At 41.3% G+C, this 26,773-nt stretch overlaps 1 protein-coding gene across 2 annotated transcripts in view; it reads left to right on the top strand.

The window, feature by feature from the left end:
* Positions 1-26,773, top strand: part of BTBD9 (BTB domain containing 9) — a 413,565-nt gene that overhangs the window by 240,797 nt on the left and 145,995 nt on the right. The gene's annotated exons all lie outside the window — the stretch shown is intronic.

Raw genomic sequence — 26,773 nt, 5'->3', positions numbered from 1 at the left:
TATGAATAAAAATACAAAGATAAATTAAATAAATAAAAATAAAGTAAAAAATAAAAAGCTTCTATTTCAGAGAAATGCTAGGCATTGAAGCAGAGTTAAATGTTGACCTTGATAGTTTTGATATTAACTTTTAAACCTGAGTATTAAACCAATATTAACAAGTTTGTGTGTACCTCCCAATACTAAATATAGCAGAATGCTTTTCTAAAGTGCATATTTTATGGTCTCATTAAAAAGGAAACTATCACAATAAATTTCCTTTAACACAAATAGGGTATTTAAATAATGTACTAATAATGTGGGATATACAAAGATGACTTAATCACGGTTCCTATATTCAGTGAACTTAAAACCTACTAAATGAGATCCAAAGCTTAGTCAGGAATTTTTCTGAATTTAAGGTTATTTTCAGTATTGTCCAGAGAATTCTGGGAAGCAGCAAATGACACATTTTATTCTTGATCCCTTAAGGCTCTCTGTGTAGCTTCCTGAGGAGGGTGGCCTGGAATGACCAACACCATGTTTTTTTTCAAATCATGGTTTCTAAGTTCTTGGTTCTGGTCATCACACAGTTAGCCAGCAGACCTTAAGCTGCAAAAAAAAAAAAAAAAAAGCTAATAGAAGAACTTAATTCTCTGAAAGATAGAGAAAGGTGCGCACATACATATGCAAGGCATACAAAACCTGGAGAGGATGGGGCTCCTGGGTGGCTCAGTTGGTTAAGCAACCGACTTCAACTCAGGTCATGATTTCGCAGTCCATGAGTTTGAGCCCTGTGCCAGGTTCTGTGCTGCTTCGGATTCCGTGTCTCCCTCTCTCTCCCCCTCCCCCGCTCACACTCTCTCTTTCTCTAGAAAATAAAATAAATATTAAAAAAAGGGGGGGATGGTAGAGAAAGGCGTGGAAAAAGAAACAAATGGAGAAGGAAGTCCAGCTTAGCGTTTTCACAGAATGATAGACCTTTGCTCTACTTGTTTTATGGCAAGTGTGGGATGCTTTTGGCTGGAAGGGAAGGCATTTGGATATATCACAGGTGGAAAAGGGTAGAAATCATGTCAGGTTGGGGGAATTGTTGGAAGGAAGACTGAAAAGAGGCTCATGTGGTCTGAGTGGAGGGTATAGAGGGCAAAGCCGGGGAGTCTGAACAGCCCTTCTAGGACTTTCTAGCACCAGATGGGTGGGCCATGCTCTCAATGCTGACAGTGCCTAACGTGTATTCCCTAAAAAGGGAATATAACACAGAAAATGATAAATTTGTTTTTCCTGAAAATATGGATGAAAGGGGTTTTATCCTGTTCTGCTTCTTCATACTTTAAAGTGTTCTTTTTTTTTTTTTTTCTTGAAAGATCTGTAGATTGATGGAGCAGGATTTTCTTCGAGCTGCTGTAGTGCTATGTTTGATTTTTAGAAAATGGGTTATGTCAGTCCATACCAACCCACTAAAACCCCAGCTCTCCGCTGCAGAAATAGCCTGAGGAAGTGACAAATTAGTGTACCTCATCATACTGTGATTAGGCTTAGCATCTTTTAATAATGAGTGTGACTCCATGTGAGAAGAGAATAAACTGGCAGTTTTTACAAAGATACAATTTCCCAGGGATTTTGGTGATATTTAAATTTTAATCATTTTAGGTTTGGGGTTATGAATGAGCCAAAGATAAGGTTAAGATTCTGTTGCTCATGGCCCAGGGACACTTGTCTCCTTATTGACACATGTGGCTGATGGCCTAGGAGATGGCAAAACATATGTACTGCCTTTTCCCATGGGATTCTCAGGAGTAGGACATCTAACTGAACATACTTGTTTTACGTTGAGGCGCTGTGATTTGTTGTTACATTGAGGTGTTAGCCTGTGGATAAAATTCTCTTGTTTTATTTGCATGGTCCAAAACTATACACTAATAATCTTTCCTTCGATTTTATAAAAAGTAGATACAGGCATTGAGGCCATAAAAGGCACCATAACTTAAAAATTTTATTTTCGCAGTTGCAAGCACAGGTTAGATACTGCTCTAACAGTTCAGAGAAATGAAAGATCATCAACCACGTCATGCTTACTCGATTCACTGTGGGTACATGCCTTATTTTGTGAGCTAACCTTGTTTACATTATTTTCAATGCGCTGGTGTGCAGATTACAGAAAGATTGGAAAGCTGAGAGATTTATTATTTACAGAAGGTGGACAGTAGAGTCTATTGCTTTAGGAAAACACAGCTCAGAGCAGCAGCCTGTTCGACATTAATGAATCATGGCCATGGCAGTGACCTTGAGAAGCCATCCATCTCATTCACCCCATGCTTCTGCACAGGTCTGTGTCTCACAAACACCCCTGGGCAGAACAGGCCTGTCTGTCATGTGCGGGATGAGATCCTGAGAAGGAGGGCCTACAGTCTCCCCCAGTCCCCCTGGCCAGGGATGATCTGGTAATCCTGAGTGGCCTTCGCATCCATCACCATCACTCAGGGCTGATTTTATTCATTGCTGCTTGATTATTGGAACATTTTCAGAGTGTAAATTTCTCTGTCTTTTGGAGAGAAAGCCAAAGTTAAACTCTAGCAAAATAAAAGGTCTCATCTGTGCACAATACACGGAATGGTAAATTGTCCCAGACGCACTGGATCGCCTTTCAGTAAACTGACACTGCTGAGATCCATTAAAGCAGTGGGGGGCTGCCAAGTACTCACATCCTAGACTCATCAACTTGTTTTTTTGCTGACCACTCAGTCAGTCAGCAAGAGCAATGCGATAAGTCCTGGATGATAAACATGGTTCTGTTGCAGAGACAAAATGGATCACGGCAGAGAAGAAAAAATGTTTCAGATGAGAAAAATAAATGCCAGGAACAAGGTCCTTTTAGATTAGAGCAAGTCCCTTCAGATCCAAGAGAGTCTCGTTTCCCACATGGAAACTGGGCAGGGGTGTGGGGGTGGGGAGGATTTAAAAAATGTCCCACACCAGGCCCTTAGCCTCAGTCACCTGCAAGTCTGCAGAAGCTCTCGAGGGGAACCCTTGACTCTCTGGCATCTTAAGGGCAAATTTCAGTACTTGCTTAATAGAGTAGAGACATTTGTTGCCATGAAATGCAGATCTGCTGTTGGTGTGAATTTATTGTGCTGCTGTAGCATCTTTATTATTTCCTATAAAATACAATCTGATTTAAAAATAACTGGTCCTGTGACACTTACAAGGTTGAATCTGATGGGATGTCCATTGCAGATGAATAGCCCTGTAAATAATTTATATCTTTTGTCACTTGTGTGTGTATTCTCTTAGACCTACAGTAATTAGCAATAAGTTCTGGAGTAAACTGGAGAGTGAAAGTATCAGAAAGTCATATAGGTTAGTGAGTTCTATTGATTCTTTAAAATAATTCTATAGTAACGACTACGGGAAAGAAGCCAGTGTTTTTCCAAGTCTGATTAATAGCTGATTTAATTCATAAGCCTTAAAGCCCAAAGCAAAGATTCATTTGTTTTCAATTCTGTTTTATGTTTTTTGGAGCATCAAAGCTTGGATAGTTTATTTAAATGAGGTACATTTATGACTTTTGCTATGATTGCCCTCCCATTTACACAGAAAGTAATATATTATTTTCAAAGAGGCAGGACGAGTGAGTACCACTGGCTCTGAAACAAAAGAAGGTGATGTGGATCCCATGTTGGATCAGTGCTGAACCGATGCTGACATCATCAAGTCCCTTCTGTTGCAAGGAACAGAAATCTACTCAGGCTAGCTGAAACAAACTGGGAATTTACAACCAGGAGACCGGGTTAGCCGTTAGAACCAGGAGACCGGGATAGCCGTTAGAACCAGGAAGGAAATGTGGTCAGGCTTCATTTGAGACCAGAATAGGGACTAGAAAGTGATCGTGAGCTCGTGTTGCTTTCGTTGTCCCTCCAGTCTTTTGTCTCTCATCACTGCTTCTATGCACAGGCAGACTTTCTTCTTCACTGTGAATATGTGACCAGCCATGGTTGCCTTCATTTCAGGTTTATATTACTTCCCAGTTCAAGAAATACCTGCCAACCAGCTAGGATCCTGATTCCTAATTCCAGATTCCTTGAGATAGAAACTGATTGGCCCGTTGTGGTCAAGTAGCCAAAGAGCTATGTCCAGGAGGACAGGGTAGTCCAACACCAGAAGGGCACTAGGGCCAAAGCTCCAGTTTTGCCTAAGATGCTTCTTGTCATTCCTCCTCCCTTACCTACCTGTCTTTCTTCCGTGAGCATTACAGACGTTTTTAGAGCAATTACTTCATAAGGTGCAGAAGGGAAAAAAGATACCGAGGACGTTTCAGGCAGAAGAAATGGCAGGAATGTGAAGCGGCATGATGTGCCGTGTGAATTTGCACGCAGTTGGTAACAGCCGAGCCCCAAGTGTGCAGCGTGAATGGCATGAAAATGAGACAGGAGCAAGTGATTTGGAGGCTCTGCTAGGAATCTGGGACTTCATGTGTGTATGGGTTTGTCTGGGTATCTTTTTTCCCCAGAGAGTTGGTCATTAAAGGGTTTTAAGTAGAACTGACAGATTTTGTATCCTTGGAAGCTTACTTAGGCAGAAGTTTGAAGAATGGATTGGCTCAAGAAGAGCAAGAGTAGAGGCAGAGACATCATTTGAGAGTCCTGGGTGGGGATGGGGCCTGAACTAGCAGAGCAGTAGAAGGGAGGGACCCATTTGAGAAACATTAAGGAAGAACAATGAGCAAGACTTGTTGATGGGACGACTGTGAAGTGAGGAGAAAGGAATCAAAGTTAATGCAAATTTTTTTCTGCCTGGGAGACTGGGAGACAGGGTGATAGGAACTGAGTTGGAATCCAGAAGTAGGTTTGAGTGGAAGACCGTGAGCTTGGTTTGGACAATTGAGTTCGAGGTATCTGTGGGACATTGAAATAGATATTTCTCTCGGTCTCAGCATCTGAGTCTGAAACTTGGAGATGAAGTGGGATTCCAGAGTACTCAAATGGTAGTTAGAGGGATGAGAATACAATAACCCCAAGAGAGCATGCAGAGCAGAGATGCTTAGCCTAGGGCCCATGGACAGGCCCCAGAGGTTCTAATAAATGTTCTGATTGTATATAAAATTTTGTACAGATGTGTTAGGGGCGGGGAGAGGGCGGGAGGAAAGGGTCTATAGCTTCCATCAGATTCTCAGAAAGGTCCATGAATCAAAAAATTGTTATGGAGCTTTGGTGTAAAGCATGCATTCTGAAAGGGGGCAAAGAACAAACAAACCAACAAACAAAAAACCCGTGTTCTTTTTACTGTATAAAGTGTAGACTTACATATATGCAGTGTACCTGTGGTGTTAAAATTTCATCGGAGCGATTAGAAAGAAAATGTCTTAAAAGGCTCCTTAGCAGAGTGACAATGAGGAAAGGGTGCAAGACATCGATGTGGAGTAAGAGAAGCAGTGGGCGTTCCTTACCATCCGTGTCTGAAAGTCGAGAACAAAAAGAATCTGTAGTGTTTATTGCTGTCAGCCCACCTTTTCCCCCCATCTGTTACAACCCATCACTGTCACTACCACCACACACATACCCAGTATATACCTTCTGAAAAGTTCTAGTACAGTAAGCTGCAGTTACTAAGAGGACCAGGAATAAAGGGAAAACACTGCATTTTCCAGAAATGGTGTGTGTGTGTGTGTGTGTGTGTGTGTGTGTGTGTGTTCGTTCCATTTCTGGTACAAACCTCTTTCAAAATGATGCACATAATTAAGGTTATGAACATCTAGAGTTGGGAGCACATTTTAAAACCAGTCTTCCCCATTAATAGAGATGTCTCCTAACTCTGTCTGCTAAGTGAGAAAGAAAGCAGCGTTTGTGGTCTGCACTTGCTAGAAGCTTCCAAGAATTGTACTCCCTTGGGCCTTTTCTCTACCTTCTCTTCTGTGGCTAATAAGTTCCTCCGCTGAGTGTCTATTGAGGCCTCACTGCCCATGACACTAGATCTAAATGTTGAGGAGCTTTACAGAATTCAAAGAGGACCTGGTATGCTCTTTGAGGACCTTCTCTTTCCCTCAGAAGTAAAAGCAGCAGTTCATTTCAGAGGCAAGCCATTGCTGCCGTGTCATTGTCAGAGATCACGCTCTGTGTCCCAGAAAACCTAAGTCACTACAAAGTATCAAGGGGCTGTCACTTCACCGTGTAATGTATTATGTATGTTTCTTATCTTAATTCTTTTATTAGTTGCTTATGAAAAAATATGGTCAAATTAGCCAAATTTCACTCATGTTTCCATTCTTTTATTTTAATGTAAATTATTGGTCACCCTTGGGACCAGAGCTGAGAGCAGCAAGTTTTGGAAGGGGAAAGCAAGATCAGCAGGTTTCTGGCCACTGTGGTTCATTAAGCCAGAAATCATTTATCTGCATTAACTCTTGTCCTAAAGTGTTCGGATTTTTAAACATATGTGTGTGAGGGTTTTCATAGGGTAACTGCACTTCAGGAAAACAACTCGGCCCTTTGAACCTGTACTCATCTTGAAGCCTTATTACTGAAAATGGTGCTAGTCTCAGGCCTCCACAGTCAGAACGTTCAGAGCATGCTATGTGCTTACCTTTCCTACCCAAGCACCAAAATGCAGCAAAACTGCAATAGCAACAAATTGGGAATGCTAGAAGAGACTGAACTTGTATCATTAGACAGAAAGATCATTCTTCTTTCCATTACTAGTGAATGGTCATAAAACTGAAAGCCTTTTTTTTTTTTTTCCATTCTTCCAAAAGGCCCCTAAAGACAGATCACCATTACATTTATCATTCTTTCCCACTTTCTTTCATGGGATCAATCACAGTTGTGTGCTTGAAACTACTTAGGAGCATTTTGATGTGTAGCAACTCCCAAAATTATGATTTTAAATGCCTCTTTTGTTTTTAATTCTCAAACCAATAATACTGTTTTGTTAAGGGAAGGCCGGGCCTCTGTTTTACACATACTCTTTGGTTGTGCCCTGTAATGAAGTCTACAGTATATACATGCTTTTTATGACATGCTTTGGGGACAGCTTTCCTTTTCAGACCCTGCTTTTTGTGTCAGCTGACTGGCACTCCCAGTGCTGGGGAAATGGAGTGGTTCCTTGGTGACTCCAGATAGCTGTCAGAATTAATCTGTAGACAGGAAAAGATTTTCCCTGAAAAGAAGCTGGAGGAAACTGCCGAGCAATATGCCTGCACTTCATTTTAAGGAGGCATTTAATTGCTGTGGTGGAGGCGAGGAAGGGGGTGCGTATTTTGCAAATTAAAATTGTGCACCTCTTTTCTTGACAAGTGAAAATCAGATTCGGTGGGTTTTAATAAATGTTTAACTTGCAAGTTCTTTACATTTTGATAGATCAAGCCTATCCACTTATGAAGCAGATCATATTCTCCTTTTTTAATTCTTAACAAGTAAAGCTGGCATTTTTCTCACTCTCAAGCACTACAGAACCAGATACCTTACGGAAGCAACCGTCTTCAATGTTCTCTCTTCCTTTTGAGTGAGAGGTATCCAGTTAATGTTGGAAACAAAAGTCTGTGTTTTCTGCTGTTTCTTCTGAACCTTGCTTCTGGAAACCGGCATTGTCTAATTTGTGAGCAGTCTTTCCTTCCATTTTTTAAAAGCAGAATTTATTTTTTAATCATTCATCTACAAATTATTAAGGAGACACAAAAGTGTTACGTACGGATTGATTTGGTCTCGAGGGATTGTATTATGTACCAGTTGTGGTAGCTTGTTACGGTTACTAGTATGCATACCATGATTGTAAGTGGGTCAGATTTTTACTTCCTGTTTTAGCTATGGAGATTAGACCCCAAGGCCATGGCCTGGGACTTATGGACAGATGCAAGTTTAAGTTTTTTTGGTATTTTTTTTTTTTTTTAGAAAGGAACCTGTGGTGCGCCCGGGTGGCTCAGTCGGTTAAGCATCTGACTTTGGCTCAGGTCATGATCTCATGGTTTGCGAGTTCAAGCCCCGTGTCAGGCTCTGTGCTGACAGCTCAGAGGCTGGAGCCTGCTTCAGATTCTGTGTCTCCCTTTCTCTCTGCTCCTCCCCAACTCGCACTCTTGTCTCTCTCAAAAAATAAATTTAAAAAAATACTTAAAAAATTCTTTAAAATAAAAAAAATAAAAATAAAAAAGGAACCTATGACTTACCATAGCTGCTGTGTGCTGGCCAAGCAGTTTTAGTGAACGTTTAAAACGAAGCTTTGATGTGTAGCCTGGCTCAAAGCGTAGCTCTTCCCAGCTTGTGAGCTTGAGCAAGTTGGTTAAACATAGGATTGTGCCTCATTTTACTATCTTGAAAATAGGGATAGTAGTAATGTCTACCTCATGAATTATGAAGATTTGATGAGATAAAATGTGTAAAGTGCTCAGTATAGTGCCTGGCATAGACTCCATGCTGAATTGTTTTTTCCTTGCCATAATTCTTATAATTTAGCATTATAAACCGTTTGACATTAGCCTTGATGTTGTGTTATAGTTTAACACTGTCCTGAAAACACCTTCTGGGGCCTGGATTGTTCAGTCTCCCTCAAGTACTTGGGAATTTCTGTTGTCATAGGATTCAGTGTTCCTAGGGCTTTATTCAGTGGTTTTGAGGAATCTCTGGGACAAGTCTTAGAGCAGGGAGAATGCATCATCTCTCAGGTGCCACAGGACCTTGTCTCATGCATCAGCCTGTTTGGCTAGGTTTTTCTGCAGTCACTCATATGTCAGTATTTTCATCTTACCCTGTTTGGAGAGCTGAAAGAGTAAGGTGAAAGGATTTGCTCTAGATTGCCTGGGTTTGGTAGCAGAACTAGGCACAAAACCACTTTGACCGCTACTTGTGGAGGTGGCTTATTAACATGAAACCCTTCCACAGCTAAGTTGACATACGTACCATATCACATGAGTTGCCAAGGTCAGCCAAGGAATATTGCAGAGTTTCATATCTCGTGGATTGAATCACTTAAATGTTAATTCTAAACATTTTATCATAAATATTTAAAGCAAATAACCAATTTCCACTTAATCATAAAGCACAACTCTTGTTAGTCTGAAAGCATTTGCATGGAAAATTACACATCACTTTAATGTATTTTCTGTCTGCTTTTGTGTCCATATAAAAATAACAAACCACAGATGCATGATGACATCATCATCACTGAACCAAAGAAGGAAGAAAAGGAAATTATTTCATGAGCTGAAGATTTAAAGATTTAAACTGTTCTCTATCAGGTTGTCAGTGCTTTGCTTAATATTTTTAGGAGGGAGGGCCTGTGTGTAGAGTCAGCTGTAAGACCAAGGACCGTTGACACTTCTTCCTGAAAAATGAGTCCAAAATTTAAACACAGTGTCCTCCAAATGTCCCTTGGCACCGATGAATGTGACTTTTTTTTTAATGCTACATTAGCTTCTCTAGTTCATTCCACTCAGCTCCATTGCATTTTCTCTCATGTTGTGTCCAATTTTAAATGACTTGAGTGATGGGACTTCCATCTTTTACCTGGCCAGCGTAACCCCATGGTGCCCAAGATTCACAAGGCCTTTCCTGTGACAGCCAGGCTGCAGCAGACCCAAGAAAGGGGTGGCAGAGCTCACAAGGTTTTAATTGCTGCCTAATAGGCTGTAGCAACCTGAGCATTTTATTAAGAGGGCATTTAAAATTAACATTATTATTCCAAAAGATGCTTTCACACTGCAGTAAAAATCATGCTGAGAGAATGTCTGATATGCAACCTAATTTCACCATTTTCTTAATTTCTTTCCATTACTCCTAGTAATATACCTCTCAAGCCATTTTATATTCTCTTTGTACTTCTCTGATGACATAAATAATTTTGTCTCCTCCCTTTCTGTTTCTCCCAGGTACGTTTGCCCAGAGCATTCATGGCAAGCGTAATCCTGCCGCTAGAACTGGAGGGTGTTACCTGCAGACTTCTCAGAGTGAGAGTAACTTTTAAAAAGCACATGCTGATGAGTCCCATAGAAGTAGGCAATATGCACCTTCTCATAGCAATAATCAGGATAGTTTTGAGGGGTTTTTTTTTCTTACTTTTACCTTCATCTTCCCCTAAATCATTCAGTTCTATCATTTCCGGGCTACTCTTTCCTATTACTGACACTCCCATGAGTGAAAGCCGGATTTCAATATCATCCTCTTTCTAGAGAGGAATTTTTATCTCTCCTCTGTGATGATATTTGAGCAACTCTGCTATCATACCACGGTTATTTAATTCTATTGTATTTATAAGCAATTCTCTAACCTGCTGACGGTTGTCATTTAGAATCCTTACTGGTGTTTTTCCTTTCTTCTGCTATCCTCATCAAATCCTGCCACCTCATTCCTGCAACTGTGCACTGTCCCACCAGGATACAGCTACCTTATAAAAAAAAGGCTTTGAAAAAAGAAATACTGTCTAATCGAGACTTCCAATATACTAAAGCCTAAGCATCTACTTCCATACTTGGTATAACACTGCTGGAAAATTCTTTGTCCTTTGCCCTTTGGGAATAATTTATATTCCTCTAAGAAGTAATTTCACATAAATATCATTTGCTTTGATGAATTTTAACTGTCTTTTAAAATTACTATATCCTTTTTAAAAAATTCTTAAATCCTTAATGCAGTTCTTACAATGATCACTTTTTGTTTATCCACATTCATTCATTCATTTAGCAAACATTTGAGGGCATTCATTGCGCTCCACTGGATACCGTACTGGGTGCTTTGAAAAGGAAAATGAGGTCTCTGTTTTCAGAACAATCAAAATCCAATGGGGGGAGGCCCGAAAATGGACACTGAACTGTCATACAATGTGAGATATGCTATAATAGAAGTTATGTGAGCACTAATCAGGGAGAAGTTAATGCTTCTCGGGATAAATCAGTATCATGGGATATTACATACAGTGTGAGCCTGGATTTACGGGAGATGTTAAGGTTTCACTAAGGAAGTATGGAAAGAAGGGTATGCCCGGGAGCAGAAACTCCATGAGGAAGGCATAGACACCTGAAGCACATTGAGGAATGACCCATGATTCAAACATAGGGCATATGATAGAGGTAGCTAATAATGGAGCCAGAAAAATAAGTGGAGGTACACTGAAAAAGTAGAGCAGCCGTCCAGTGATCCAGGGGAGGATTAATCCCAAACTAATCAGTCTTTGCTTTTGAAATGGGTGTCTTTATTGATGTATGACTATAGGTGTTTATTATGATTTAGACTAATGGTTCCCACCCCTGACTATATAGTACAGTCTCTATTAAATTAGAATCTCTAAGGGTGGCATCCATATATTTTTAAATCTCCTCAGTGATCCTGATGGGCAGCCAGGGTGGAGAACCACTGATACAGACCTCCTCAACTCTTGAACAGGTTAGTGGAGGCACCCAGTGAGACCCTGACTCATTAGAGGTGGAAAGGGGTACCCTTAAGTCAGAACCCACTCCCCTCTTGACTGCTAGGAAGCAGCAACCTCTGCCTCTCTACTCACAGCTTTTTCCCCTGTAGCATTTAAAGCTTCCTGTATCAAAAAAATAAAGTAAAATAAAGCTTCCTGTATCACTTCCACTTATAATTAAAACGGACCCCTCTCCTGACTCTCCAGTCTCCCTCTAGCCATCATCCTGCTGTTCTCTTTATAGCCAGGCCCTGTGCTTTCAGTTCTCTTTCTGCTCTGACCCAGACAGTCTAGACTCTAGTCCCATTGTGCTGCCCAGTCTTGCTGACCTTCCAGGGTATCACATTCTTAGACTTTGCATGTGCTGCTCTTCCCCCTGGATTTTTCTTCCCCATACGTCTTTTCCCTGGAATTACCTACTCATCTTTCAGTATGCAGCAATCACATCTGGGAAGCCACCTCTAATCTTCCCAGTCTGGATTAGGTGATGATCCTTGGTGCCACCATGCTATTTTATATAGAATTTGCATAATAACATTTATTAGTTATCTATTTTAATTACCTGTCTGCACTAAAATGGTAGACTTTTGAGGAATTGACTTACTCATATTTGTTTTTATATCTAGTGCCAACAGTGCTGAGTATACAGTAGTTCCTCAATTAAAAAAAAAATGCTAAATTACACTAAATGTGTTCATTTAACATTTTTTAAAATTCCCCTCTTTTATTTTTATTTATTTATTTTTAAGTAAGCTCTACATCCAACTTGAGGCTTGAACTCAAGAATTCAAGATCAAGTGTCACATGCCCTACCAACTGAGCCAGCCAGGTGCCTCTCATTTAACATTTTTGAGTACCGACTACATGTTAACTACCAATTACGGAACTTATGTGCCTGGTCAAGTACTGGCTGCTGGGCACATGTATTTTTAATCTTAATACCAGTATTATTTTACCCCTAAGTTAGGTGCTATTATTTTTCCCTTTACAGATGAGGAAACTGAGGCTTTAAGAAGTTAAGTGATTAAACCAGAACTGAATTGCCCTTGTGGTAACTTTCTCAAATTACTATTTTACATTTAATCTGAACAAGCTAGAACTTCTCTTATTTAGGCTGTAAATTGTTAGGTGTTTTGTTTTTTTTTTTTAAGTTTGTTTATTTAGAGAGAGAGAATGTGAGTGAGGAGTAGGGGGAGAGAGAGAAGGAAAGAGACAATCCCAGGCAGGCTCCATGCCATCAGCACAGAGCCTGACGCAGGGCCCGACCTCATGAATCAGGAGATCATGAACTGAGCCAAAATCAAGAGTCAGATACTCAACTGACTGAGCCACCCAGGTGTCCCTAGTCTGTAAGTTTTTAAAACACAACATACAATCATCTAATTATATGAATTTGTAAATTGGCAGCATTACCAGCTTGTCAAATAATCTTTTCAAAAAGATGGGACCCTGTGTGGTTAACTAGTAATTTTTTTGTCTTTTTGTCTAACATTTATACTTTTGCTAGCCCTTCAATGAAAACTGAGGACCAACAATTCATCCTATTGGGGAATTAAGAGAATCTGAGTGATTAAAATCAACATAGTGCCCAATCCCCAATTCTCAATTCTCTGTCTCCACGGAAAAGCCTCTGGAGCCAATAGTTTGAACGCCCTCCCTAGAAACCTGCTCATAAAAAGAAAAATCGGCTAGATCGACTTGCCCCCTCCTCCTCCCTGCTAATGAGCAGTGAAATGGCCTAATGAGTGGGGCCAGAGGGAGGGGAGAGCAGAGAAGAAAGCCAGAGTAATGTGCACTCTGAATTACCAGCCTCTGTGTAATTGAGTTTTTTTGGCTTCCTTCTTTTCAGAGTTCAGCATTTTAGAGTTGTTGAGGGGTGCACTGTCTCTCCAGGCCCTGAGACAAGCCATGGTTTCAGTCTGTGCCACCATCGTTTTGATTCAGCTGTGTGGGCTAGAAGGCCTGTGTGTCTGATAGGGACTCCAGAAAGGAAGCAGGGAGAACTCTGGATGGCACAGCTCCCTTTTCCACTGAGAGGCAAGCACAGAATGGCCTTTTAATGCCCTTGTCTGTTAGACTGTGCATGATATAGGCTGAAAAGTGTTTGTGTGGCAGGAGTGGCCCTGGAAGATAAGGAAGGTGCTGAGTGGAATATGAATGCAGCCAGCTTCACATAAGCCCCGGAAGGGGAAGTAGCTGTTGGTGGCATGAGGTGAACATTTATCCTGGTTTGCCTGAGACTGAGTGGTTCCCTGGGCTGTGGGACTTTCAGTACTAAGACCATCGCAGTCCCGGGAAAGCCTGGGTGGTTGGTCATCTTGTGTGCTTTAACTCCTTTCCTCAGCCTAAAGAAAAGCTCCCAGTCAGTTGGAAATCATTTCCTATTGTCTTTAATTCCTGTCTTGATTCGTTGAATGAGAACAAACAAAAAACTTGAGAATTTCCTGGATGCCCTGGAGTAAGCAGTAAAATTGAATGGACCCTTGTTGAAAGATGTCTTCCTCCTCCACTTGCATCTAGCTCTCCCCTTGCCTAATTTAGAACCCCTGGCCGCCCTGCTCCCCACGCCTGTGAGGTATTTCTTTGTTCTTCCTCCCCTTCTCCTCTTGCCGCGGTCGCAGTAACTGCAAGGATTAAGGAGGATGTACAGTATGTACTTTCTCCTACTTTGGCACTGGCTTCCCGTGGCTCTGCTTAGATGCAGCTGGCTGAGCTGGGGCATTAGGAAGCCTCCAGGCGACCCACAGCTGAATCTCTCAAGTCCCCTGCAGCAGCTGTTATCTGAACCAACTGGGTCCTGCCGACAGCAGCAAAGGAAGGGTGCAGTGCGAATGTGCAGGAAGAACACCAGACAGGCCTGTCTGTGCTCCAGAGAGTCTAAATCACCCCATCTGCATGTGGAGCATGGTGATTGTTCTGGAGAGAGTGGGAAGGGGAGGAGACGGTGTTTTTCCACAGTTATCAAGATAAACAGAGCAGCCAGTGCTGTCTGTGCAGCTGTTTCAGGGTGAGGATGAGCCGAATTATTTTATTTTTATTCAGTGGGAATTAACACTCTCCCCCGCACCCGTTTTCTTCTGGAGAGAGGGAGACTGTGGCTAACCAAATCACTCGGTGATTTGAATCTTTCTGCAGAATGCTGATAATTTGTGGGACTGTCTGGACATATCCCTGTTTGGACATTTAATTAGTGAAAAACCAGTCCAATAAATAAAATAGCTAAATCATCAGAGACAGCCATTTGAAGAGCTGGTAGAAAGAATGGGGCAAGGAAATGAGATGGAGGGACGGCAACAAGGTGACAACGTGATGTCAAGACAAGAAGGGATACAGAGCTGTAGCCCTCAGACTAAAGACAGGGAAGGAAATGAGGTAGAATGGTTATTGTCTCTCGTATTATCGTCCTAACTACCAGACAGTTTTAAAGGTTGTACCCTTGTGGCCATAGCAGCTTGGAAGACCCAAGGTCTCAGACCCAAGTCTGGCGGAGATCTTGGATTAAAACGGTATCTTATAGGAATAACCGCAGCCATGGACATACTCTTGTGACAGATGGTTAAGGTTTCAGGTAATGGTGGCAGATTGAACACATATTGATTGTCATGACTTTTAGGACAATACTCCACTAAAGTGACAGTAAAGGGATTTTTTTTTTAGGTTATTAACCTACGAGGATAAGGAAAAGGGGAAGAGGAAGTAAAAACACAAAAGAAGGAGCTGTAAAGCAGATAAACGAGTGGTAAAAGATTTAATAGGCTCAAGAAAACTCATTCCTAAACCACCGAATTCTCAAAGGCTTAAGAATTAGAGGAACCAGGCACCTTTGAAGCCACAGTGAATAAGGCAGATAGGAAAGGGCTAAAATGAAGATTGGTTGACTATGTGTTTATGCGGCAATTAAGAGCTCAGATTCCCTTCCCTGCTCCACAGAACTTTGCTTCTCCCTCACTCTGATGGAAAAGTAGAAATGTATTCTTTTCTTTCTCCAGCTTTACTGAGGTGTGATTGATATCTGACTTTGTGTAACATGATGTGATACACTTACACATTGTGAAATGATTACCACAGTAGAGTTAGTTAGCACCTCCATCACTTCATAGAAGTCCTTTTCTTTTGTGGGGAGAACACTTAAAATCTCTCTCTTTGAAGATTTCAAGTATATAATACAGTTTTGTTAACTGTAGTCAGTCACCATGCTATACATTAGATCTCCAGAGTTTATTCATCTTATACTGGAAGTTTGTACTCCTGGACTAACGTCTCTACATTTCTCTCCTCCCCTCTCCCCCCACCCCCCACAACCACCATTCTACTGTGTTCTATGAGTTTGGCTTTTATGCATTCCACATGTAGGTGAGATCATGTAGTATTTGTCTTTCTCTGTCTGACTCTGGAAGTTTATTCTTCGATGAGGGGCAAACAGTGTCTCTGAACCAGGAAAGATACCATGCACAGTTGAGGAAGGCCATGCTATATAGAAAGATGTAAGTGGCGTATGCTGAGAATCCCCCGTCACAGTAATTATGCACACCCCCCCCCCCCCAACACTCACACAGACAAATACCCTTTGCCCTCTTTCATCACTTAGCCTCTGGAACTCTGGCAGGCAGACCCATACCATCCATGCAGAGGATTAAAAACCTCTTCCTACGTAATTTGCCTGTCCCAAGTGGGAAGAGCTAAAGAATCTGAAAGTCAGGTTTTCCTAGCAGGTGACCCATTTAGGCAACTGTATTCTCAGCATTTCCTATAGTATGTCCAGAGGTTCCTTCCTAATAACCTTCTTGACAGCGAGACATCTGAGGAAACTAATATGAAACGTAAAAGACCGAAACAGGAAAAAAACAAAAACAAAAACAAAACTATACATGGAGATGAAAAATTAAAAAAAAAAAAACACATTGTTTTCTTCAGAGAGATTGAGTAAATATGGCAATCTTAGACCAAGAAAATACCATAAAAAAGGAACATTTGGAGAATAATAAGTATACTTGGAAATTTAAAATATTAAAGCAGATATGAAAAACTTGGTAGTTACCACAGGTGATAAAGTTGAAGAACTCTGTCAGAAAGTAGAACCAAATGACAAAATGGTAGCAAACAGAGAAACTGTAAAAGTGTGGGTGAAGATAAGACTGCTAATATCCAAAACAAAGAGCTTCGTAAAGAGAGATTTAGGGGCTCCTGGGTGGCTTAGTCAGTTAAGTGTCCGACTTTGACTCGGGTCATAATCTCATGGGTTCTTGAGTTCGAGACCCACATCGGCTCTGTGCTGACAGCTCAGAGCCTGGAGCCTGCTTCGGATTATGTGTCTCCCTCCCTCTCTGCCCCTCCCCCACTCGCGCTCCATCTCTCTCGTTCTCAAAAATAAACATTAAAAAAGAGAGCGAGATTAAAACAAAATTCTAAGGAAGCAGTCAGTACCTATAATTCAAGGAAATTTACCAAAACTGAAGTATATGGGTTTCCAGATTGCAGGGCCTTCTGAGTGGCCAAACTAAGGGAAGAAAATAGACCCACACTAAGGCACATCTTCATGAAATTTCAGAATACTAAGGATGTAGAGAAAATCTACATGCTTCCAGAGCAGGACATAGTTTTTCTTAAAAAAGAAGAAAAAGAGAAACCAGATAAGGTATCAGCATGACTTCTCAATGGCAAAACTAGAAGCTTGACAGGCAGTAGAATAACACCTTCAAAGTTCTGAAGGAAAACTACTAACAACTTAAAATTCTATACCCAGGCAAATTACCAGTCAAAATCAAATATGAAGGTAGGCCGTAGGTATGTTCAGACACGCAAAGCCTTAAAATCTTTACCCTCCAGATAACATTTCTGAGCAAGCTACTGGGAGATGCTCTCCACCGAGATGAGCAAGTAGATCAGGAAAGAAGACAGCATGAGATACAACAGAGACAGTCGAGCACAGGAGATAGATGAAAGGAGATGGGGAAGACCTATCCCAGGATAACACCTGCATCACATCAGAGGGTACCCACACTTGACTGAAACTAGCCAGAGGCCTGGGAAGACTTCTTCAGGAAGAGGAAATAACTAGAAATATCTGATGTGTCAGAATGTTTTGAGGGAAGCTTTAGTTCAAATAAGGGACAACTGGGAGAGAGGGGGTGAGTTAGTATTGAGCACATACAAAACTAAGGAAAACAAAAATCAAGACTATTTTTAACTCTGTAAGTGAAAAAAATGTGCAGGAAAAGAAAGTACTTCCATATATTTGTTATGAATAATGTTTACATAATCATAATGTAAACACTGACTATTGATTCAGCTGAAGTTACAATGTAATCTAAATTGGGGGATGGGAAAGGGTGCATGTGGAGAGGGGAGAGCTATATACTTACCCTCCACGATAGTAGATTGTTGGTAAAGCCTAAAATCAGAAAATCAAGAAGTAGCATTAAAAGTGTGATAATTATAGATGTGAAGTAAATCCTAAAATAATCCACGTAAGCAGGTAAAAACAGTTGTCTGCAGAGAGGGGAGGAAATGGAGCACGGAGGAGTATTTTTTTTTTATAATAAAACAGGCGATTTGACCTTTCAAACTATATATGTATAAAACTTTATCTTAAAAATATAAAAGAAGAAAAAGAAATAGTTAAGCCAGTTTTATTTTAATGAGGCCAAACACCACAACAGTAGCCATGACCATTGGTCATATTATAAAATTCTCTTGTTTATTAGAAAATTCCCTCTTACCAAGTATGCATTTTACTTGATGTGTGTTCCTCTCCTAAGTTTTCCTCTCCTTGAATTTCTGAAACAAGTGTAAGGATTGACATTTTCTCTCTGACCACTGGCTTAGCACTAATACTGTACCAGTAAAGTCTAAGTCATGAATGGTTGAACTCTCAAAAAGCTTTGGGGAGGGGGAACAAAAGCCTTGCCAGACTACTACACCTCCCAACCTGCTTGCTAATCCAGCAGAAATATGGACTGGGAACAGGCTTCAAAAACTGAACCTCAGTAGTACACAGGACTCTTAACACAAAAGGTATACGGGGAAGTGTCTTCAAATGATTGGGCAGATTGTTAGATTTGGACCCGGCCCATGCCTGCTCACCCCGTGCTCTAGCTGCAGATTCTGTAGACCACCAAATAGTGCCAGCTGGGGCATCTTGCTGTTTCTTCTCTGTTGCTCGTGTGAGAGTTCTACCACACTGACAGATTTTAGCAGCAAAATCCCTTACAGCAGTCTAGTGCTGAAATCAGTAATCCTTCATGCTGTTCAGAAGCTTGAATCCATTGGAATCAGCCCTTCACTCCCAGCTTTAATGACCCCCGAGATATAGGACATTGTACATATCCATACTGACTTTTGCACCCAGGACAAAAAGACTTCTGTTTCTCTCTTCTGCTATCAGTTGCATATTTTGTGGTGTTGGCGGTGAGCATTCTTCCCAAGTTTTCTGTAGTTTTATTTACTTTGATTTCTCTGCCTCTTGTTGGTAGGTTTGTACATAGTTATATTGATGCTCAAACTAATGTGCTAGGTAAACCTCTGGGACTTTTTTCTTTTCCCCCTCATCCATTTTCTAGGTAAAGGTCTAGAACTTCTCAATGGGCAAAGGAGCACCCCTCAAATTTCCTGTGAGCATCGAAGCAGTTGGGGATAGTATATGGCAAGAGTCGGACTTTTCTGGGTTTCACTTAGTTCTCTGAGGAACTATTATTGCCTGAAACACAGGTTTCTTTGCATAGCATGTAAAGAATTCAGAGGCTTTGGGGGACATAGGTTCTGTTGATCTTTGATATCTCCAGCCTGATGGTATGTGTGTGTGGGGTATGGGTTTTCCATTAAAGGAAATAATGCATTGCAAAGCGTAGCACATAGGAGGTGTTCAGAAGTTGGTGGCTTTTATTTTAATTGCACTGCTGGTTTCTCAAGGGTCTGGAGTGAAGATCTGCAATTTCCTTACCCCCATGATCTCTTTATTATTCTCTTGACTTTGACTTTGTTTTCACTTCTGTTATTCTGACTGTCTTGAGCAATTTTTATCTTCTCAGTATGTCAAATATTTACATTCTTAGAAGTATTCTTAGATTTTTCTTTGGGGAGCAGCAAATTCTTTCTCCTTCTCTTTACCTCTCTTCCTTCTCTCCTTATCTTTTACTCTATAAGGACAAAGGCGGTGGGGGCAGGGTGGGGGGGGGGCTCCTCCGACCCTTAAAATTTTAAGTTATAATAAATTGCATATACCTACCATAGTCTTAGATTTAAAAAAAGAGTACCTTTCCTTACCCACCATGATCCTAAAGCAGGCTTGCTACAGGTCATGGTCACCAAATGAGTTCTTACAGATTCATAGGGAAACTAACAAATTTAATTTTCTTCTGCTTTTTCTCTAGTGAACAATTCCATTAGACTCATTTGTCTACATTCGTGGGAATGCACAGCCTATTGGATTAACTGAAAAAGATAATGCAGCCATTTAAAAGATCAAAGTAGTGAAATCCTCTCCCCGGCCCCCAGCATCTTGGGCAAGGAGAAAAGTTAATGAAAAAATGCAAATGTTGAACTTTTGGTAATTTAGTTGTATTTCTTAAAATATACTTTTTGTTGGTTTCAGTGTTTTACTGAGTAATAAAATTGGTTAACAGTATTCCCACATGGGGATTTGTTCACATCAGCACATAACAGAGACAGAAGAAGGGATTGGTTTATTCATATTCATGCTCTCCCTCTCTCTCTCTCTTCCCCTCCCTCCCTCACTCCTCTCCACTCCCCACCCCTCCCTTTACCCCCCTTCTCTCTTCTCCCTCCTCCTCTCCCTCCCTGTCTCCCTTATTCATTTTTCATTTTATATCTTCCACTTCCCATTTTGTCTCTTTATAATCCCCTGAAAATTACAATCTAAAAAAAAAAGCAAAGATAAAAAGAAAACTAAACCATGAAATAAATAAGACATTTCTTCACATGAAATTCAAATCAGTTCCTCTTTCCAGATCTTTCCAGGCTTAAGAAGCCTACTTAATTAGATTTTTGCCTGTATCCTGCTAAATATCTGTAATAGGTGAACTGTGTCTGTACATCAGACTCATTTACAGTGTATCTGTGTTCTCAGGCTCAGTGTCGCGCCTTCCCATTTGACCCTTTTATTCCTGCAGGGAGAGGTTATATAACTGTTTATTCTTCCAGTTTAGCAAGTTTGTCTATAAAGTTCAATGTTAAATAGATCACCTATCAACCAGTGGGTAATTATTTGATTTTTTTTTTTTTTTTTTTTTATTTCTTGTCTGTCCCCTGACCCTGAAATAAATATTCCACGGGGAAGAGATTTTATCTGTATTGTTCAATCCCATATCCCAACATGCAGCAACAGTACCTAGCACATAGTAAATACTGAATTAATACTCGTCAGGTGAGTCATTGATCATTTGTGTGTATGTGTATGTGAGAGAGAGTCTGAGGATTATTTTTCTTTTAGCCACGTTTGTTTTGTTTTGGTCTTTGAAGCAAAAATAGTTCACAGAGAGGACTTTTAAAGTTCATAGTGCTAAATTCAGTGTTATAAGAGTTGGCTAACCTCTTCACCATGTATGAATAGATAAGAAGCTCTTATGTTTTTCTCTTGACCCCTACTACTAATGTGTTTTAGTCTTGCCTTCTGAACTACACTGTAACCTTCTTCAGATGAAGGTGTGTGTCCTGTTGTTTAGGTCCATTCCTTACAGTGCTTAGCACAATTTCTTGCACCTAGTAGGTGTTTCTTAAATCTTTGTTAATAGCAGATTTACCCCGTATCCCTACAAGGACTGTTGACTGGTTAATGTGCAATCAGGAAGTTAAATGTTATGTATTATATCATTTTCACAGGATTTATGTAAATATTATAATTAAGTTCTTTTTGTGATATTAATTCCAAATATAATTACGTGAGTTGAACGTGTATTATTATGACAGGATAAATTCTACATATTTGGGGGTGGGGAGAAGGCCTACTATTGAAAATTCACTTTTTTTCCAAATAAAAAAACAACACTTAAATATTTATCTCTAATGTTGAAATGACTTTGTATTTTGGTAGCACCGGGCTACGATGTGTTAGTAATATTTACCCATCTTATCCCTTCTGCACACTTGATTCGATACAGCATCAATTTTCTCGGGAAACCAAGATGACTTCTTTCATTTGCCCTTCAAATTGGATAGTGGAGGTGCTGGGACATGATCGCTCCCTCTGCAGGCCTTATGGTCAGACAGCATGGGGGCTGCTCTCTGAGAGGGTAGCCTCTGATTAGGCTAACTCTGGACCCAGACTCTTTAACCTTTCAATAATTCTTCCTCTCCCAAATAAGCAAATGCTGCTGGGGCCCTTTGCTGAAGTCAGTAGAGGAGAATCTATAGCTCCACAGATCAGCCAGAGGGAAGGTTTTCTAAGAGTAACAAATCTTTTCTGTTGCAACCTGCTTTTTCTAGAAGCTTTTTGTCATTCTGGCAGTAAACTGTTTTCCACTTGCTGCCTTAGCAACAAGACCTGAAGTCACTTCCCCCTCCAGTCTGCGGTTTGATTATAAGAACACTAACACCGTACACAGAACTGGAAGAAAATACCATACTGGAGAGACCTGCAGACATTACCTGCTTCTTGGGTCAGAGAATTATTTATGTACATTCTTAGCACCTCCTTGAAAGGAAAAGTCAGACAGGAAGTCTTAGAAGTGATGAATCCAAACCCCACACAGTTGCAAGTCCCTAGCAAATGTGGAGCTAAGGTTCTCGCTAGATGGCTGCATCTGGCCGCAGCAGAGTTCTCTGGCTAGCTCAGAGGAAGAGCCAAAATGTTAAGGAGCCCTTCTTGCATTACAGTCTCAGGCTGAATCTAGTTTCCTCAAGAGTCTGTGTTTAACCCAAGGGTATGAAGTTCACCTCGAGAATAAAACTTTGTTTACCAAAGAATAGAATTCTGATGGATTTTGGCTTCAGGTGTTCCCTTGAGAGCTCATTTAACTATTTCTTACTGAATTCAATTTTATCTGGTAGCAGAACCCACTCAGTACAGACGTGGGTGATCCTGTAACTAGAGGCAAAGGTTAAGGGTTAACTGTAACCTCAGGTGGGCTTGTGGTCCACCAGAACTGAAGACTAGAGAATACCAAAGGATTTAGAGTGGGAATGTACAAGTTGCTATTTTTCTATACTTTCTACTTTACTGTACTTCCCTTAGTATGTTAAAGATGTATGTGACTTACAAATCCAATCTGGTAGCACCCTGACAAGAAATGATAGAACAATAGGTGAGGAATAGGAATCTGTACATTCCCAGAACTGGTAGGGAATGCAGTGAGTCTCCAAAGCAAAATCCCACTAGGACACAGTATTATGATGTCTCTCTGTTAGGAAATGCTAACGTGTTTTCCTTAATGAATTAAAACTCCAAACTTCTAGAGTTTGCACAGAAACGAAACTCTTCTGTGGGCTTGGGTAACTAGACTCAATATGGGCAAAAGATTCTTGGCTTGCTTCTTCATGTAAAGCTGACTCAGGTCAAGAACATTTTAAATAGACTTTTCTGGGGACTAGACGCTTGAAGAATGAAATGCCGTAGAGCCAGGTCATTTGCAGCTGGAATGTGTACTGCTGTGGCCACAGTGCCTCTGCTGTGGTGCCCGAAGAGGAAGAGCGAGTGCCAGCCTGTGTTCTTGAAGTCTGCCCCTGGGTGGGCCTGCCTCCTCCTAGACGAACCTTCTTAATAGCCACAGCTAGGGACACTCTTCCAGACAATCAGCGTTCTCAGGGTCCAAACCAAGATATTTTGTATCCAGTGATCTCTACTCTTCGAATTTCTGATTAATGCCGAGTGCTGCATTAAACACTTTAAATTCTTACCTCATTTAAATATCTTATAAGGTGTGTGTTACAGACCGCATTTTATGGAGAAGAAAACTGAAGTTCAAAAGTTTAAGGCATTTTGTTTTTTGGTTTTTGGTTTTTGGTTTTTTGCCCAAAGTGACAGAACTAATTAAGTGATGCGGCTGGGCGACAACTGTGGTCCTGTTAGACTCGAAAGCACACTCTTCAAAACTCCATAGTGCCTTTCAATTTTAGAGTGCTCTCCTTGGAGGCTTTAGGTTTCATTTCATTAAAGAAGAAAGAATCTCTTTTCACCCACAATATTACAGCTCCTGGAAACTTCTGCCTGGAAACATCCTGTTGTGAACTGTGTTCCGGGATCCTGCCCCTGTCGGGGACGAGGAGACAACTAACCCGGGGAAGGGAGGAGCACATTAGAAACAGACGGTTACATGAGGGCTCACGTGGACAGCATTCATCCCCCTCAGAAATGGCCAATCTGTTGCATATGTGCCTTTCTCAGCGCTGTTTAAGTTTTAATTATCTTCCAACTGTCTGAGCTGCTGTTGAGGATCTCTGAGAGAACAAAGGCCGGCTGCGAGATTTTTCAGCAGTGCTCCTCTCTGCACACTGATGAAGTCACTAGCTGCCACTGCCCTTATTATCAGGTTAAATGAGAGTCTGACTGTGCTTTGGAGAGATGCCGAAAGGAGAAAAAATTAATCTTAAGCTCTGCCCCTTATTCAAAATCTTTTGTGGCAGAGAAAATGTGATATCCACTCCTGTTTAGGTGTTATGACCCAGAAGCAAGTCTGGCTTTGTTTTTCAAAAAAAAAAAAAAAAAAGAAAAAAGAAAGAGAGACTAGACCCTCTCCTATCCCCATCCCTTGGACTTTCAATAGTGCAGGTAATAACTTCTCTTCTGCCTCAGGGATGCTCCATTGTGAGCACCATGAAAGAAACATGCTTGTCATCAGAGATGGTACCTGTGCTGGTCCCTCTCCCTCTAAGCACTGCTCATGGGTCCAGGCCTCTGAGTTCTCAGTGTAGAGCTCCAGGTACCCCTGCCAGTCACTGAAGTTGAGGGATTAGTGGAAGCCTGTTTCCCACCTTCTAGCACAGACCTTTAGTGAAGAACAGAGTCCTGTGCTAAACAACACCCTGCTGAGAAAGAGGAGTGTGGTGTTTTTCTTGTGACTTGGTTACCGTTTTTTTTTTAATGTATTTGAATAAGGACTTCATGCCATTTTTGTGAATTATGCTATAATTTTGTGGAGACTTTGAAAGTATTGTAGAACCAGAATAATTAAACTTGTTATGAGCATTACGTGTAACAGGCTAATCAAGAAGTGTGATGTACAGTGGCAAATTGCTAATTTGACCTGAGGATTATGCGGCAGAGATAACATTATCTTCATTTATATAGAACTTTCTATCTGGAGGCATCTCTCAGTGCTCTTCGAACCATATACATTATCTTGTTTGTTATCATAAGCACCATCATTAAAGCTGTAAAATGTATTCCAGGACAGTCTTTTGTTTGCAGTTTCCTACACTTAGAAGATGAGGGGGGGAGGGAGAGGTTGTATATTTTCTCTTATTTTTGGTATTTGCACCAGGGTTAAGTTTATCTAAAGTTGAGAACATGGTACCATGTAATGATTTAAAAAGAAGTGGGGGGGGGGGACATTACTGCATTCCCTTAGGTCAGCGTGGAGTCTTAACCTTAAGAACTGCCAACGAGGAAGGCTCTGATCTATCTGTCATTTCCTGGCTCCTCTACCTTGTACAGTGTTAGGAGAGCTGCCTCTCCTTTGGTGGAGACTCAACCTAGGGAACAGGAAAGTGATCTGATCAAATTCCCCAAACCACATTCCCTCCATTCCCTCCAAGGTTGCAGACAGCAGCACTCAGGCTGTCACGACCATGAGCACCTGAAAGTGCTATGCTGTTTGAGTTCTTGCAAGTTTAAGGAAATGGACAAAATTAGATCCAGGCCACTGTTCCAGGCTTAACACACCCCTTCCCTTCCAGCAAGTCCGTAGAGACCTGTCACCACCAGCAGTAGAGAACAGCACAATTCCTGTTCTACACAGACCACTTAGAACTTATGTTACACGAACTGCACCTACCCACCCAAACCCAGTAACATCAGTACCTTCTATCTGCCTTGAGGGCTCGAGGGAACAGATCGGGGCCAGCCTCCTGCTTAGCCAGAGGGCTCTGATGAGTGCAGCAGTTGCGGTGACTCTCCACACAGGAAGGATGGTGTCTCCCTGCAGTGGGCATGCCCGGGAGATAGCATTCATATGGGTTATGAAGATGAGTGGCCAGCTCATGTCAAGGAGCAGATGGCTAAATGAGGTGTACCGGGAATGCTGTGAGATTCATGCTTGAAGGAACAGGAGGGAAGATAGCTTATGAGATAAAAACCCCAAATACAGTCTCCTTAATGTGAATATTTTAAATTGGCATTTACATTATACAGTTAACTTGGAGTGATGAGAAATGTAAGGGAATTACCGAATTAGTGAACAGCGATTAACTCAGAAGTAAAATTATATCATCTAAGTCGAAGGTTGTTTTACACAGCAGAGGAAGGATATTACTAAAACCTTGCCCGGTCTGTCATCGCCTAATTGAAATGTGTTCATTTAATATGCCCCATCCTTCAGAGTGCATAGCTCATAATTTGGGAGAGTGCTATCACTTAATCTAGTTATTTTTCCTGGTTCTTCCTTTGAATCCCGGTAAGACAGTGTGTGTGGCACATTCCCCAGGGATTTGTGTGACACTCAGAAGAATGAGTTTGTCTGTTCATTAACCTGTGAACTGGCGGGTCCCTTTGGAGAGTGAAAGGAACAAGTCACTCCAAGGTTAATGCTTGTTTGTCGGAGGTGAAGCCTCCAGGGAGACGCAGAGGGTGGGCAGGCCAGGATGCTCAAGGACTGCCCCATGAAACTCTGCACTGTGTCCGGATGCCAGATCCATGTGGCCAGGAGGGAGATTGCCGAGCAGGCTGGGTACCTCTGCGGATCACTTCCTCTGGTCAGGAGAAGGCTTCCCAGCAGTCAAGTGGGGTGGGGGTGGGGGCTGGCGTAAGTATATAGGGTTAACTTTCTACAAGGATCTAGGAGCAGTGTTGAAATATAAGAAACTGTGAACAGTTTCGGTGGATCTGTCTTTTACACAAGAAGGCAACATTGATTTCATGCATTTGCCTCCAATGGCTGAAATCTTTCCTTGAGTTGGAAAACATTTGATTTTGCGAGTGTTTGTGCACCTGTGCACAGGCACATTCCTAACCACAAGACGAAGGTGGAAGCGGTTTGTTATTCTCCAGTGTAAATGCCTCATGGACATGCAGTTATACTGACATTCAGGGGTTGAGCTTGAATAGCACCTGGTCTGAATTTCTGGGTAAATCAAATCTAAGTTCTGCTTAGTTCTCTGGAAAGTGGTATGTCCCTAATTCTGCCGTAATTCTTCTGGGCTCAGTTGGAGCTAGCCCTAAGGAGCAGGTAGAGGGTCTGAAGTCAAGTTCAAAGTCTACTTCAGTCCTAGCACACTGTATGTGTACAAAATGTACTTT

The sequence above is a fragment of the Panthera onca genome, chromosome B2 (genome assembly GCF_046562875.1).
Source record: "Panthera onca isolate mPanOnc1 chromosome B2, mPanOnc1 haplotype 2, whole genome shotgun sequence".
Taxonomy (NCBI): domain Eukaryota; kingdom Metazoa; phylum Chordata; class Mammalia; order Carnivora; family Felidae; genus Panthera; species Panthera onca.
This window is presented reverse-complemented; position numbering and strand designations above follow the sequence as displayed.